At 41.5% G+C, this 14,154-nt stretch overlaps 1 long non-coding RNA gene across 1 annotated transcript; it reads right to left on the reverse strand.

Annotated features, from left to right (window-relative positions):
- Nucleotides 1-260: 260 nt before the first annotated feature.
- LOC137167144 (uncharacterized) lies at nucleotides 261-12,843 on the reverse strand. The gene is made up of 3 exons (XR_010924019.1): nucleotides 12,738-12,843; nucleotides 5,986-6,048; nucleotides 261-295 (listed from the first exon to the last, which is right to left on the reverse strand). It is a non-coding gene; the product is annotated as an uncharacterized lncRNA (long non-coding RNA).
- Nucleotides 12,844-14,154: the final 1,311 nt, after the last annotated feature.

A 14,154-nucleotide genomic window follows, 5' to 3' on the forward strand; every position in this document is an offset into this window, starting at 1 on the left:
AGACCAGAATGCATAAGGGTAATACTGAGAACTGAGGCACAACCTCCATGAAGTCTCCAAATAGGTTCCAGTTTGTGGAAAACTACCCAAGCAGCTGTCTCGTGACGTTTACAGTAAGTATAAAATATTCAAGTGTGAGCAGTTGGAATCCAGCTCTTATGTGGTTTCTGAGGCTAAAAGATTTCTGCTGGCATGCTTTTCTTGTGTGCAATTTTAGAAATGTACACAGGCAGGAACGCTGAATGATGTTTACTGTCATATATTCATCCACTCAGAGGGCTGGTTGCAACCAAAACTGGAAGAGTGGAAAATACAAAAGACCAAATTTGGAAATGCAGTTTGAAAGTTTTTAATGTACATAAAATGGTAAGAGAATATTTAAGCAGATTAATGTAATTATTTCAAGTTAGAGTGCATTAGGGGATCCCAAATAAATTGTTTTGATTACAGGAATGTCTGCTTTAGTCCATACATTTATCCCTTTTGCTGTATGCTTCCTTCAAAATGAAGAAGCTTCACATCACTCGCTCTTATGTAGTGAGACTTATTTTCAGCTCAGTCAAATAGCTTGTGTGGCAAAAACATTTCCAGTAAAACACTTGGGCTTGTGGAATTTAATGAAGTCTTTTTGATACCTAGATGTCCAGGGATGTAGACAATCAGTCAGACTCATTCTACTTCAAATCTAGGCCTAAACACGGGTTCTTATCCTGGGGGTTGTGAACATGTGTCATAGGGTCATGTTCACTCCTTTCCCATGTTTCTGAATGGGAAGGGAGTCCTGCCTAGAACCTGGCAAGATGGGAGGGGATGCTGCTATGGAAAAAGTTCAGAACCACTGCTATAGAGTTACAGATTTTACAGTCTGTAAAATGCTGTATCGCTTCACTGTTGTTCATTTCTAAAGGTTATCTTTACATTTGTGTTGCAGTTTAACATGCCTGGTAGTTGTTCTAGCTTTCCAGTAAACTTTTGAAAATAATTTTTGTGCTTTGTTGTTGTTTTTTTGTCTTGTATAAGTGGAAATGGTGAATCTTCCCAGACATGGGATGTGTTACAACTGTGCAGGAGGAAAGGAGATCGAGGAAAGTCGTCACAGGGGGACCTCCTCAGGGCTGCAGTGACTGAGCTTTTCTCCTCCAGTTCCTCAGGCCTACAGAAGAGATAGCAGAGGAGCTGCCCAAAAGCAGAACTGGTCAGGAATTTTCTGACAAAACACGTCTTCACTGGAAAATGCCAATTTGTCAAAATCAGAATGTTTCACAAAAACGTGTGTTTCAATTAACTTTGACAAAATGCTGACAGGGTTCTGGCAAGTTCCAGTCAGTTCACCTGGTGTCTGCAGGAGAGCCCAGATTTATGGGGTCTAGGGCTCCAGGGCAGTTGTGCCATGCTGTCCACTTTTGAATTGGGGACCTCAGGATTTCCAGGTTCCTTTCCACTATTCAGTGGTAGGCAGCATCAAAATGGACAAGAACACATCAATTTAAGTCAGCAACTGTCAGGAAGCAGTAGAGCAGTTAGGTGAACAGAGTTTAACCACTTTTTATATGGGGAATATGACATTTAGTTTACCCACTCTTTTTACTACTTTGTCACTGCCAGAGAGCGTATTTCATTTTGGAAACACTATGTTTCAGTGTTTCCAAGACAGAGCATTGTGGGAATTTCAGTTCTGCAAAAATTTGAGTTTTTGCTTTTTGTCCTGAATTGGGATGAAAGTCTTTCTGAAAACTCAAAAATTATCCTGGACCAGAATCTTGGTTTCCTGACCACATCTATCTAGGAACTCTTGCCATCAGTACTCTTCTTTTGAGGTAAGTTAGTTCCTGGCAGCTAGGGAACTAAAGGAGGTCAGAGTGCCACAGACCTGTACAGGGCTTTACTCCTGTGAGCAATCATTTGCGAGATTGGACCGTTAGGCTTTGTCTACACTGCACTGTAAACCCAGGATCTTTGAGACTCAAGCCTCCAAACTTGGTGTTTGTAAGCCTGGGCTTTAGCGTCCACACTGAACATTGACCCTAGGTTTTGAATTTCTGGACCAGGGTTCTATCCCAGGCTTCCTAGTGCTCTCCCCAGTGTAGCCGCTCTAGGCATTTGTTCATGGTGTACTGTGGGAAAACCTGACTGTCCATCCCGTGGTATTTTACAGGAAGTTGTTGCAGCCTGCCAACGCATCCTGCCAAGCTATCTTTTGGATCTGCACATTCCCCACAACTGGAGCCAGCTACACGGAGGAAGCACTGTTTGAAGAACTTGGACATGGAAGAATTTAAAGTCCTGCTTCAGCTTTCACTCTAGTTCTGAGAAACCGGCAGAGCATCCATGAGACACTGGATGAGTGTCTCATGAGACACAACTTCAAAGTGAAGTTGAACATGTTGCTTGTCTCACACCACAGATTTACCTGACAGTGATCAGGCAGCAGCACCCTTGGCAAAGGACTGCTTGTTAGTGGTCATAGCTAATGCAAGAGACAGTTCACTTTGTTTGCAGCTCAGCAATCAGAATAAAATGGAAGGGTTAAAGGTCAAACATCTGTACATGAACCTGAAGGTTGCTTCCATTTCCTGGGAGTTGAGTGGCTAGTCTTGGGATAGAAAGGATAAGAACACTGGTCCGTGGGATTGTGTTGGCGGACTCTCAGGGCACAAGTCTGGGGGATCCTCGCATGAGCTGCATCCACACTGCAAAATGATGGAATGTGGACCTAAGTCCCACTAGGATTTGGGCTGAGATCCATTCAACTATGGCCCAGATCCAGAAGGTTTACTCACCCGTGTTAAATTTGTGAGTAGGTGAAAGTGGGGATTGGTCTGACGCTGGACCTATATTTCATAGTAGACATACCCTGAGTTTGGCCCTTTCCTAACCAGAGACTATTAATTATGCTGACTCATTTTTGTCATGCTGAAGTGGGTGGTCTGTGGGATTTTTTGAAATACAGGAACTGCCAGATTGGACCAGACCAGTGATCTGTCTACTCCCGGGTCTCATCTCTGATAGTGAATGTTACTGCATACTTCAGAGAACAGTCCAAGAAGGCACCTAAAAAGCAATTATGGAATAATTTCATACAGGGAAAGTTTCTTCCTAAACCCCATTAGTTAGAGGCAGGTTTATACTGAAGCATGAGAATTTAGATCCCTTCCTACAACCAGCTAACTCGTTCTACTTGTGAGCTAAACTGCATTAAACCTCTGAAGATGAAGGGCAAAAGCAATGAACTAACCACTTCTACCTATGCCACCCTATCATTCTCTCTGTATGTATTATTAAAACCTAATGGTATGTTTGAATTTTGGACAATTGTGGAATGGCCAAGTATTTAAACATGTTATGTTTAAAAATACTACACGAATCACTGAGTAAACTGTTCAATTTTTTTTAAATGTGGGTTTTGATAATTCTGAACTTTTAACCCTTCCAAATGCTGTTAGCAGTCCAGAAAGACACTCCAGCTGTAACTGGGGTAGTACTTTACACAAACAGACAACACAGGCTGATAATCTAAATTGGAGACTTTTACGATATCTTCGTATGTGGGCACAGGCCTTAAGAACAAGGAGACCACACATGCACAAACAGAGGCTCCCATAATTGCCCAACATTTTCACCACCTGTTCTAAAGCCATGTTATCAGATGTGAAAGAACCAGTAATGAACAGTTTATAAGCTATAAATGGAAGTAGCTATGTCAGGGAGCTGATAAACATTTCGGTGCAAATTATTTGTGCAGCAGACTCTGTAATTTACACTACACTCAATGCTTTAAAGTATTGGTTTCAAGTTACAGGATGTCAAAATTACTATTTGGGGTGTATGTGTGTTTCGGGGTGGAGAATGTTAGGTAATATTTCCTGTTTAACTGATTCTGTCAGAGATAATGATATCTTTTCCTTGCACTTTCTGCTTCATCTGTACCACAGTCTGCTGCCTGAATGTGAAAGGTTCCCTTTAGCTTAGAAAAGTTCAAGAATGGAGCCCACCCTGTTGAACAATTTCACAGATTTCAAAAGTCTTCATTTAATCTTGAAATAATGACACCTCAGCCTTCATTGCAGCTGTAAGTCACTGAACTCTTAAAAACATTAGTTCCTCACCCATTCGTTTAGATTTACACAAGCTAACGGACCAGGCCACATTCAAAACTGCAAATTAAGGCTCAGGTCCGCCAAACAGTTATGCACATGAGTAGTCCCACTGATTTAGAAAAAATCTTTATATAGAACTAGGAGTCTAGAGAAATATGCATGTGGAAAACATTTTTTTGTACATGCAGCTGTAAGGCAATCTTTTTTCCCCACATAAGGATTTATCTGAATTAACCATTAAAAGGTGACACTCCTGGAAATTATTAACAAATAAGCAAAGTTTAGGTTAAATGAATGAGAGGATTTTCTTAGCTAAGAAGTGCTTACAATTGTCTTTTCCAACTATATTGTTAGAATCCTTCTAACATGGATTTCAGTGTGGAGAAATGACCTGAGCAATTTTTAGATTATCAGTACACTAATCATAAAATCACATGTTCAATGTTTCTTCCTCATATACTCTTGCCTAAACCAATGTCTGCATTTAAGGTCTGGAAGGAATGTCTGTGGTAACTTGACAATGGCTAGGCTGCTGGTGTGCCAACACCACTGCCTATTGTGCTGATCAATGTTGACTTGTTGCCTTATAGGCTCCCATCTATCTGTATTGTATAATTTGTTTTCTCTTTTATAACTAGATTGTAAACTCCTTGGGACAGGGATCTTCTCAAAAGCTGAAGACCTGGATTCTATTCTTGGCTCCACCATTGACCAGCAGGTTGACAAAGGGAAAGTCACATCACTGCTCCATGCCTCAGTTTTCTCATCTGTAAAATGGGGATAATGACAGTGCTCTCCTTTTTAAAGTGCTTTGGGATTCATAGATGAAAAAAAGGTAGGTATTTTTGTTTTGTGTTTATATAGCGACTAGAATAATCATGCCCTGGTCCATGACATGGGGCCTCATGCTAGAGGCATACAAATATTTTTTGGAAGGGGTGAGTAAGTGGAACATTAAGAAATGCATCAGCCATTCAACTCAAGTGGGCACACCCACATGGTCATTTTCATAATGCTGTAGACAGGGAGCATCAGTTATTCTCAATAAAACAAACAAAAATAACTTCATAATATTCCTTAAATGATAGTATTACGAGCATTGTCAGACTAATGCTAAAGGATAGATTTAGTAAAACTCAGTCACCTCTTAAGTTTAGGGATTTTTGGAGGTCTTGAGGTAGGTGAGAGAAAGATAGGAGGCCTGATCCCAGTGCATATGGCATAGTCCCATTGGCAGCATATATACTTACACTCACTGCAATAAAAATGGAGCTTGAATAGAGCCACATCAATTTAAACCTGTTGAGGTGGGTGTGTGTGTGTGGGGGGGGGGCGCGAAGGGGAGGAAATCATTCTCACTGTAGTACTAACAATATCTGTTAGGTGGTGCTAGCATGTAGTGTGAAAGTATTGTCTTGAAGTGATGATTTGGAGCTATCACCACATCAATGTAGCAGCATATTCGTGGGTGGCAGCTGGTAGGAACAAAAGTGCTATAAGAGGTGGTGCTCAGATTGATAGTTGATCACCAAAGGTCAGTTTAGTCTAGTCCCCCATCTCCAAAAATGACCAATACCCTTTGCCTGGGAGGAAGACACATCAAAACAAATTTCTTATTAATGCAACACTGCATCATGTGGGAAAACTCACGACCTGATCCCACCTGGTGATCAGTTTATTCCCTGAAGCATGAGGACTGTTAGTCTTCATAATGTTATCCAGCAGCATGTAATTGCTGATGCTGTTCTTTTTTATAAGGCCAACAAGTGACTTTGCCTCACTAGGACTTCAAAGCAAAAACTATCACTTCCTGATTGGAGTGCTACGCAATTTAAGGATTCTTTTAATCTGTTTGTCATAGGAAACAATAAAATGACAAAATTCTTACCACTTTAACTATATTTTATGCTTATTCAGTCTTCATTGGCACATAAATGTATTTAAGACGTTCCTAAAAAGAGCATGGAAAAAATTGACAATTAGAGGAAACATATCAGGAAATTTTATGATTCAACTATCATAAAATGACATAACTCTTTGGTATTCCAAAAACCTTAGGTAAGTCACTGAGTTATCTTTTGTGTGGGGTGTAGGGGAGAGGGACCGCCCCTTACTGCAAGATACAATAATAAGTATTTTGGCCAATCTGCATCATCTGACTATATTGTTATTCATTATTTGCATTACCCGTAGCACCTAAGACACTACTGTGCTAAGCATTGTACTGATGTCTTTTTATAATTGACTAATTTATCACAGTTTAAGTAAAGAAAACATAGTTTATTAAGTTCTCCATATAAATATCAGCTGATGTTGGTTGCAATTTACATGGGTGTTGATCATTATAAAACCAATGACTTGACTAATATTAAACTCTAAGTGTGCCATCATTTGCACCATGGAGAGTTATTTATCTTTCCATAGTACCTAGGAATCCTAGTTATGGACTACAGCCCAGTTGTACTCAGCGCCATACAAACATAGAACAAAAGATAGTTCTTGCCTCAAAGAGGTTACAGTATACTTTTGATCTTAGCCAAAGGATTTGAGAAATGATCAAAGCGTTTACAGTCTAAGTATTAGACGAGACAATAGATGGGGAGTACAAGGAAACAATGAGTTAACTGTATAGATACAGTCAGTTTATACCCTTGTATTTCAGTAGCCAAACATTCCTTCTAAAATTTTTGCTTAAAAACTAAAGAAAGTTGAATGTTCTGAATGTTTTGCTCCACACATTTGACTTAAAGATGCTAAAGAGCTCTCTTTTTCGCTAATGCTAAACAAAACCAGCCATGTTAGATTCCAGACAGAATAAATCATTATTTGTAGAAATACAAGTCAGTTTGCGTGAGAAGAGGGAATTTTTACAGGGCTGCAAATAATGCACAGTGAAGGGAAAAAAGAATAAAAGTTATCTGAGAGACTTGATATGGTCTTTTTAAAGGCATTTTGTTCAGTGTAATTATCTTTAAGCTTCTAAAACGTTTTAGAAATGTGTTCTGTATGTAGGTACCATATAGAAGCAAAGGGAAAGGAAACCCAGAGATCTGTCTTTTTGTTTTTAATTGTACAAATCTGGTGCATCTAAAAAATAAAGAACTGAAAGCCATATACAGCAATAACCTTATCTGGAGAACATCCACATTGTTCCACCAAAGCTTTGGACCTTACTACTAACACTCGTGCTATTGCAGACCTATGTGAAACTCCCTTGCGCTGAAACAGCAATTGTGCTAAATATCGGAGATGTTTTGTGGTGTGGACAAATGTCCAGGACTGTGTTGGAAGCACCAATCTTATTTCACTTGTGACTAGACAAGGGCCCTAACTCCATACACCCAATCTGTGGTGGTGAACCTGAATTTTGCCATCCTTTATTTCTGAGGAAAGAAATAATCTCTCCCTGTCCAGAAGAGTTTGGGTTTAAGCACTTAAGTGCTGGCCTGAGTTGGGCCTTTGTGATTTGAAGCCATTTCTGCTTGTGATCTAAGCCTTGGCATATGAACCCAAGACTTCAGTGGTGAAAGGTAAGAGAATTAATCCACTACAAATATCTTTCCACAGCCAATCCACGCACTCCTTATTTAAGAATTCCACTGAGTTTTACACTGGGTCCTAAATGAATTAGTTTATCCTTGGAATTCCAGTCAGATTGTGTTGCCATCTGTTTTCATGTTTCAACATTGGTGTTAAATGCCTGGGTTGACAATTATGACCATTCCCCCCCCACACACACACACACTTCTCTGTCAACAAAAGGCAACGAAACAAGTTGTTACAATAAAGATGAATAGAAAGTGAGGATGTGAACATGGCACTTACAGTAATGTCCCTATTAACTAAAGCTGATAAACATGTTTAAATGAATTTTACTGTTTTGTTTCTGACATTTCTAATCCCCAGAAGTTTGCTGTTCTGCGAAGTTTGACAAAATAGCTATTTTCACATGGTTTCCATGTGAAAGCTGAAATTTCTAGTGACTATAACCTTGTTGATACCACACTACCAGCATCGGTACCATTTTGCTACTGAATACGCTCCTTACTGTGCTAAGATACCAGCCACAAGAGCTGATTTGTTCCTTGGGCAGAACAGAGCTGCTGGTATAATACAAGCTAAGATCTGCTGGTGCAGTGCTGTTTAGTCTTCCGATGTTGCTGTTAGTAGGCAGAAATTTCAAGTTCCCCATCTGTTAAAAATACGATTAGCAATTAAAACAACCAAACAAAACCCAACAACATTCATTCCTAGTTTTGCCCTGTATAAGAGTTAACACTGTTTGTTTGTGGAATGGGAGAATGCTACTTAATGGAGAGCTTGAGTGTTTCTAGTTTGAGGGCATGGGAGATGTGCTTGGTATGTCCCACGCTCCAATGTTATCTTCTGGTTTTGTAGGCGTAAAAGATCTATTCTAGGACTACCTGCCTGCAGTGCCACTAGAGCAGTGGTTCTTAACCTTTCCAAACTAGTGTACCCCTGAAGCCTGAGTCCCACCCCCACAGGACTGAGGCATGTAACTTAGTTTCATGGTGCCCCTGTGGCTCCAGGCAATTGCCTTTCTTGCCACCCCCAATACCAGCTCTGCACTTGCGACCCCTCTAAAACCCCAGGTTAAGAAACACTGCACTAGAGGTTCTTGTTAGCTCTGCCTCTCCAACCTCTTGTGTTGCTTAGGAACCCTGTGTCCAAGATTGGTGTCATAGCACAATAAGACATAGTCATGGTAGCAATGTGATTCCAGTGTGGAGAGCTTATATCATTGTGCTACCATGACTGCAGTGACATAGTGGGCCTGAGCCTTCTCTCACTTCAATGGGATACTTTTGAGTTAGTGGCAGGAGAATTAGGTCCAGCCTTTCTAATTTCAAAATCACCTTCTCGGACTAAGCTTGGTTTTCTTGGAAAGCTCTTATTAAAAATTCACAACATGTAGCAATGTTGTTGGCAAAATGATTTCATTTATAGATCATAAACAAAGTGTGGAAAACTATCTTAAAGTGTAAGTAGTTTCATCTTTCACTGCAAATATTTCACATGCCTCTTAATTTTACTTGGTAAAATTGTGAGAAGAACTTGGACACTGAAAAACCAGTTAAAATAGTGAACACTTATGACATACATATTCCAGTTGTACTGTTTCAGTGGTTATGTGAACTTTGAGCTACAGCCTGCCTTTTTCATTACCTATCCCTCTTCAACAGATTCAACCCCCCTACCTCCAGTGAGAAGAGCATCCCACATCTCATCCTCTCCCTCTGCTCTTTTAAAGTCTGTCCACTCTTATGCACCCCTAAATCAGATGTCCTCCAGAATGCCTTGCACCATATGACAATGTTGAGAAATCACAGTGTGGCATTTTCTAACTCTCAACAAGAAGCTTTATTAGAAAAAGGAAGACACTATTATCCTAAAAGCTACCCTGTTTATCTTCAGCCTACACTCTTCCTCCAACTACTTAATGCCTGGCTTCCTGCTACAGAGTTTAAAAAACATGTTCTTGTTCTCTCACCCTTTCTTTGATCCTAAGGAAGCCCTGGAACTTGTGACAGAAATTTGCCTAGGCAGAGAGTGCTGAACCTGCTGCACCCCAAAGATGGATTTCAACAAAACCTGTTGGAGGTCAGAGGGAGGGAGATAGGAGCTAATCTGAACCTCCTCTGACCTAAAGAAAGTTTGGGGTTTGTTTAGTAATATTTGGCTGATTGTATATCTCTAGTTTTTATGTGATCACACACAGTAAGGAAGAGGAAAGCCTGGAAAGCTCTTCATTCTGGTACAGTATCAACATGTAAAACTGGTTAGAAGTCTACATTCTGAACTATCCAATTTATAATGAGTTTTTCCCTTTGAGAGTGCTGAAATTTAATTTGGGATAGAGAGGGGCTTTCCCCCCTAGACCATCAATTCAAATCCAGCCCAGGTTGGTGGTAGTTTATGATGGCTATTGAGTGGCCTGTGCAAAGTGAATTAATAAGTCCAGAATGCTTTTCATCACAATAATCTAACATAAATGACAACCTAGTTTCAAACATCTGCAGAAAGGCCAATGTCTGACTGGAGCATGGAGACTGAACTACACTTATGCCTTAAAGTGACCAATTTAGGCTAGGGTTGAGGCCCTTTAGACTTGTGGAGAGACTTGTTCTGCCACTGCCTGCCATGTATTTGTTCTTTGTGGACAAAAAGGACTTCAGTTTTCACTGACAAAGTTAAATAGACAATACTATCAGCCTGTCAGTACAAGCATACATGTTCTCATTGGGCCTGATCCTAATGTCCTTAATTAGTTATTAATAACTCAAACAAAGCTCCTGTTTGTTTTCAGTGGGAGTTTAGCCTGAGTAAGGACTTTAGGGTGGGGCCTTTTGTTTGCTTTACAAAGAGGATGCCAAAGAAGTCACCTGTTACAGAATTAATGCTTTCTGTATTGTTAGGGCATTTAGCCATTTTCAGAAAGACACATAGAAGATAGACTTTTTGTCCAGTGAAACACACATGTTTAATGTTTCATATATTTTTAAATGAAATGCAGATCATATCCATATGGGATACGTGCACTTTAGCAAGTGTGAATTTGTTTGCTTAGTTGAACTCGAACAGACGGCCAAATGTTATCTTCCACTTGGGAAACTGTAACCTGCCAAGTTTTGGGTAGGTTTGTGCTCTTGTTGTCTTTAGAAGCATTTAGCTGGCTCTGCTATCGGTGGAATGGCACATGAGAAATACTGGATCAGGAAATTCCACAGATACTGTGAACACCAATGCTGTGCTACTGTGAAGTCTCTCCCTGTTTCAAGATGTGCTTTCTACTAGCTTATAGTGAATGAGATGCATCGAGTTCTCCTGTCAGTATGATTTAATAAACAAAAAATATAAACATTTGTTTGTAATTTTCTGTAGGTCATACGTTGTAGCCAAGAATTTCAAGTAACTAGTGATTTTCTGTGCATCCATTCTTTTGAGCACCCAACTTGAGACATCTTATAGTGGGCTAGATTTTCAGACAGTGCTGAGCACCTGCTCTCTAAGAAGGTCCTCGCCCTCTTCCCTGCCAAATTATTAGCTACTTTTGGGAATCGTGACCAGTGTAAATATTAGATTTGTTTTCTAAAAACAGTTACTGGACTATGAACTGGGTGATACTATTCTCTTCAGAAAGCAACATAGGATGAATGTTTGTAAGGTTAATCTTATGTGTAGTTACAGCAGAGCAAAAAAACACAGCAAAGTGAATTTAACTTTTTTCCTGCTCATGAGGAGATGCATAAACTCAAATAAGTTATGCTCTTTCTTTCTCTCTCTCACTAACACACACACAGTTGTAATGAAATTGATGGCTCGTTACTAGGCACAGTTAACTTGCTGCTCATATCCAGCCAGCAAGGAACTCCATAAGCTACAGGAAAGGGAAATAACCAGAATTCACATTGGAGCAGTACCCAGAGAATGTGACAGCAGGAGCCGCAGGCTGGTAGTTGGCTGTGAAGGGAAGGCCAAATAACAGGTAGCCTGGGAGGTGGGGCTGGAAGGCCTGAGAGCCAAGTAAAGATAGATCCTGTTGCTAGCTGGGGGCCAGCACTAGGGCAAACGCAGAAGAACAGTATTTTTTAATTGGGTTTTATTTTCATTGTTTTGTTTTCGACTCTTTTTCCATTTTGCTTCTGAAAAGGAAAATGGGGTTGGGGAGGGGAGAATGAAAAAGAAAAAACCCAGAAAACCAAAAGGAAATATTGCACAGGTTTGGGTTTTGTTTTAAAAAATGGAAAAAGTTAAACACATACTTTTGGTAGAAACCTTCCGTTTTGCAGAAGTGCCATTGCTTGACAAAATACCTTTCAGGTCTAATTCCTGTCATGCCACTTGTTACCTAGCTCTTGGTCCATGCTGCAGCACCCACAAATAGCAAAACAGCAACCCTAGCAACCAAAACTCTATATTCAGCCAAGCACTTTGCACCAGAAATTAATTACCTCAGCAAAACTCCCATGACCAAGTTCTTGTTGACTAAAAGAAGCAATGAAGCCCAAAACAAAACCTTTTCCAGCATAATTTTCCTTTTCTTATTGAGCAACATTAATGTGTTCTGAATCCATCCTTTCCTTTCTAAAGCCACTAAAACTCATATACTACATTCTGGCTGTATGGTAGCTGCCTTTCTGCAGAGTAACTACGCTAAGCCATCTCCATGAAGTGTCAACAGACTCCCAAAGCACTCCTCCTGAAATTTCTCATGCCATAGCTTCTTTGATTTTTTTGGAAAGAAAAACAAGTAATTTGTTCCCTGTAACAAGGTTGGCCGTCCCTCCCCGTCAGCCTTGGAGGGGAGGCCACACCTCCTCACTACCCTGCCTTGGCAGGGGCAGTCTCAGCTCAGGGTGGGGAACAGTCTCCGGGTTGTAGTTAGTTCAAAAGGCCCCCGGGGCAGGGCAGGGAAGGGGGACGCAGGCCCACCCGACTCCACTGCGTCCCAGCCCAGGTCCCTAGCTGTGGCTGAGGGGTCGGCCACTGGGTCCGCGGGGTATGCCACAGAGCCAGCGGGGTCCCAACCGCAACATGCTGAGTCACCATCCGGTTCCCCGGTCCCAGAGCTTGTGGCCCCTCCCCTGGGCTACTTCCTTCCCCCTGTCCCTCGGGTACCTGGTATCCTGCCGCCCAGTCTTCCTCATCGGGGTAGGCGCCGAGGGGCAGGTTGTAGAACCCCTCGATCTCATCAGGAGGTGGTAGGTTGGGCAGCTCTTCAGGGCCATCTGCAGGGGGCAGCTCCTCCAGGTTTGGCCCCAGTAGGGCCACGTCCTCCACGTCTGCGTCGGGGAATTCTTCCAGGTCTTCGCCCCTCGGGACTATTGGGCCCGATGGGGTGGGAGGATCCAGAGTTACTGCTGAGCCCCAGGTCTCATGCTGCTCCTTTGCCGGCACCCAGATGTCAGCCCTGGTCTGCCTCCCTGGGTACCTGGTCTCAGTCAGCTCACCTGGGTACCAGGCTGCAGGCAGAGCTGGAGGGACGTCCTTCCCCTCCAGGAGCTGGCCACCAACTGAACGCCTGGGCCTCTCTTTTGTACTTCCTGTCCCGCCCCCTCACTTCCGGGTTGGCAGACAGACAGTCTCTGGCGCCGCCCCCACAGGCCCAGCCTGTTGGTTCCTGTCAGTCTTGGAGGAAGGCCACACCTCCTCACTACATTCCCCAAAAGACACAGAAAATCTACAATATGGCTAATTTAGGTATCCATTTTTGATTGAATTTCCAATAGTTGATGCAAGGCAATCCATACAATACATAACACATTTTTGAATGATTTTTCTAGACTCAGCCATTCCTTGTAACACAGAAAGAAACACTCAAAATTAGGGACCCACCCATCCAACTGCTAATGCACTATGTAATTTACAGATAGCCCCTAATGGTGATCAAAAACAATAAAATGCAATTTGTGGAGTTAAGAAGGGACTCGGATTGAAAGGGGAAAGAAATTATATAGTAGTCTAAACCCTGGGTTTGAAATACCTACATTCTCTGGAACCACAGTTCAAATCCATGAGAAGACAGAGGAATAGGATCTATGGAGGATTGATACATGCCACTGACACTGAGGCCCTATGTCCCCTTCCACACAGAATTATTGTTTTCAAGATTGAATGTACCACTGTGGAGCTGCGTTATTTGGGAGTCTGCCATGTTATGTAGTTCTGTGTAACTGTAATCAGACATGCAGATGGCTTTTGTGATGAATTTTTGAAGAAAGAAATCTGGTTTGTAAATAAAACCGATGAAGCTTCCAAGAAAAAGTTTGAGATAGGCTCAGCGCAAACAGGTGCTGTGCGATCTTCCTACATGCAGCTTCCGGTATAAATCTTCACCTTTGTCTGCAGTACAGAGAGTAGACGTTTCAGCTATATTTCATTGTGCTATTACCAAATATGTCCCTACAAAGGTGTTCTTTTTTGCCATATACAATGGGGTTTGCCGTGTAATCAAGACACCCAACAAAAATTATTATACATTGGTTTCCTATAGATCTGATTAAAGTATGCCAAGCCGCCTCCCTCTCTTCTTTCC

The sequence above is a fragment of the Emydura macquarii genome, unplaced genomic scaffold (genome assembly GCF_026122565.2).
Source record: "Emydura macquarii macquarii isolate MOO-44397 ecotype Brisbane River unplaced genomic scaffold, CSIRO-AGI_Emac_v2 contig_2897, whole genome shotgun sequence".
NCBI classification, from domain to species: domain Eukaryota; kingdom Metazoa; phylum Chordata; order Testudines; family Chelidae; genus Emydura; species Emydura macquarii.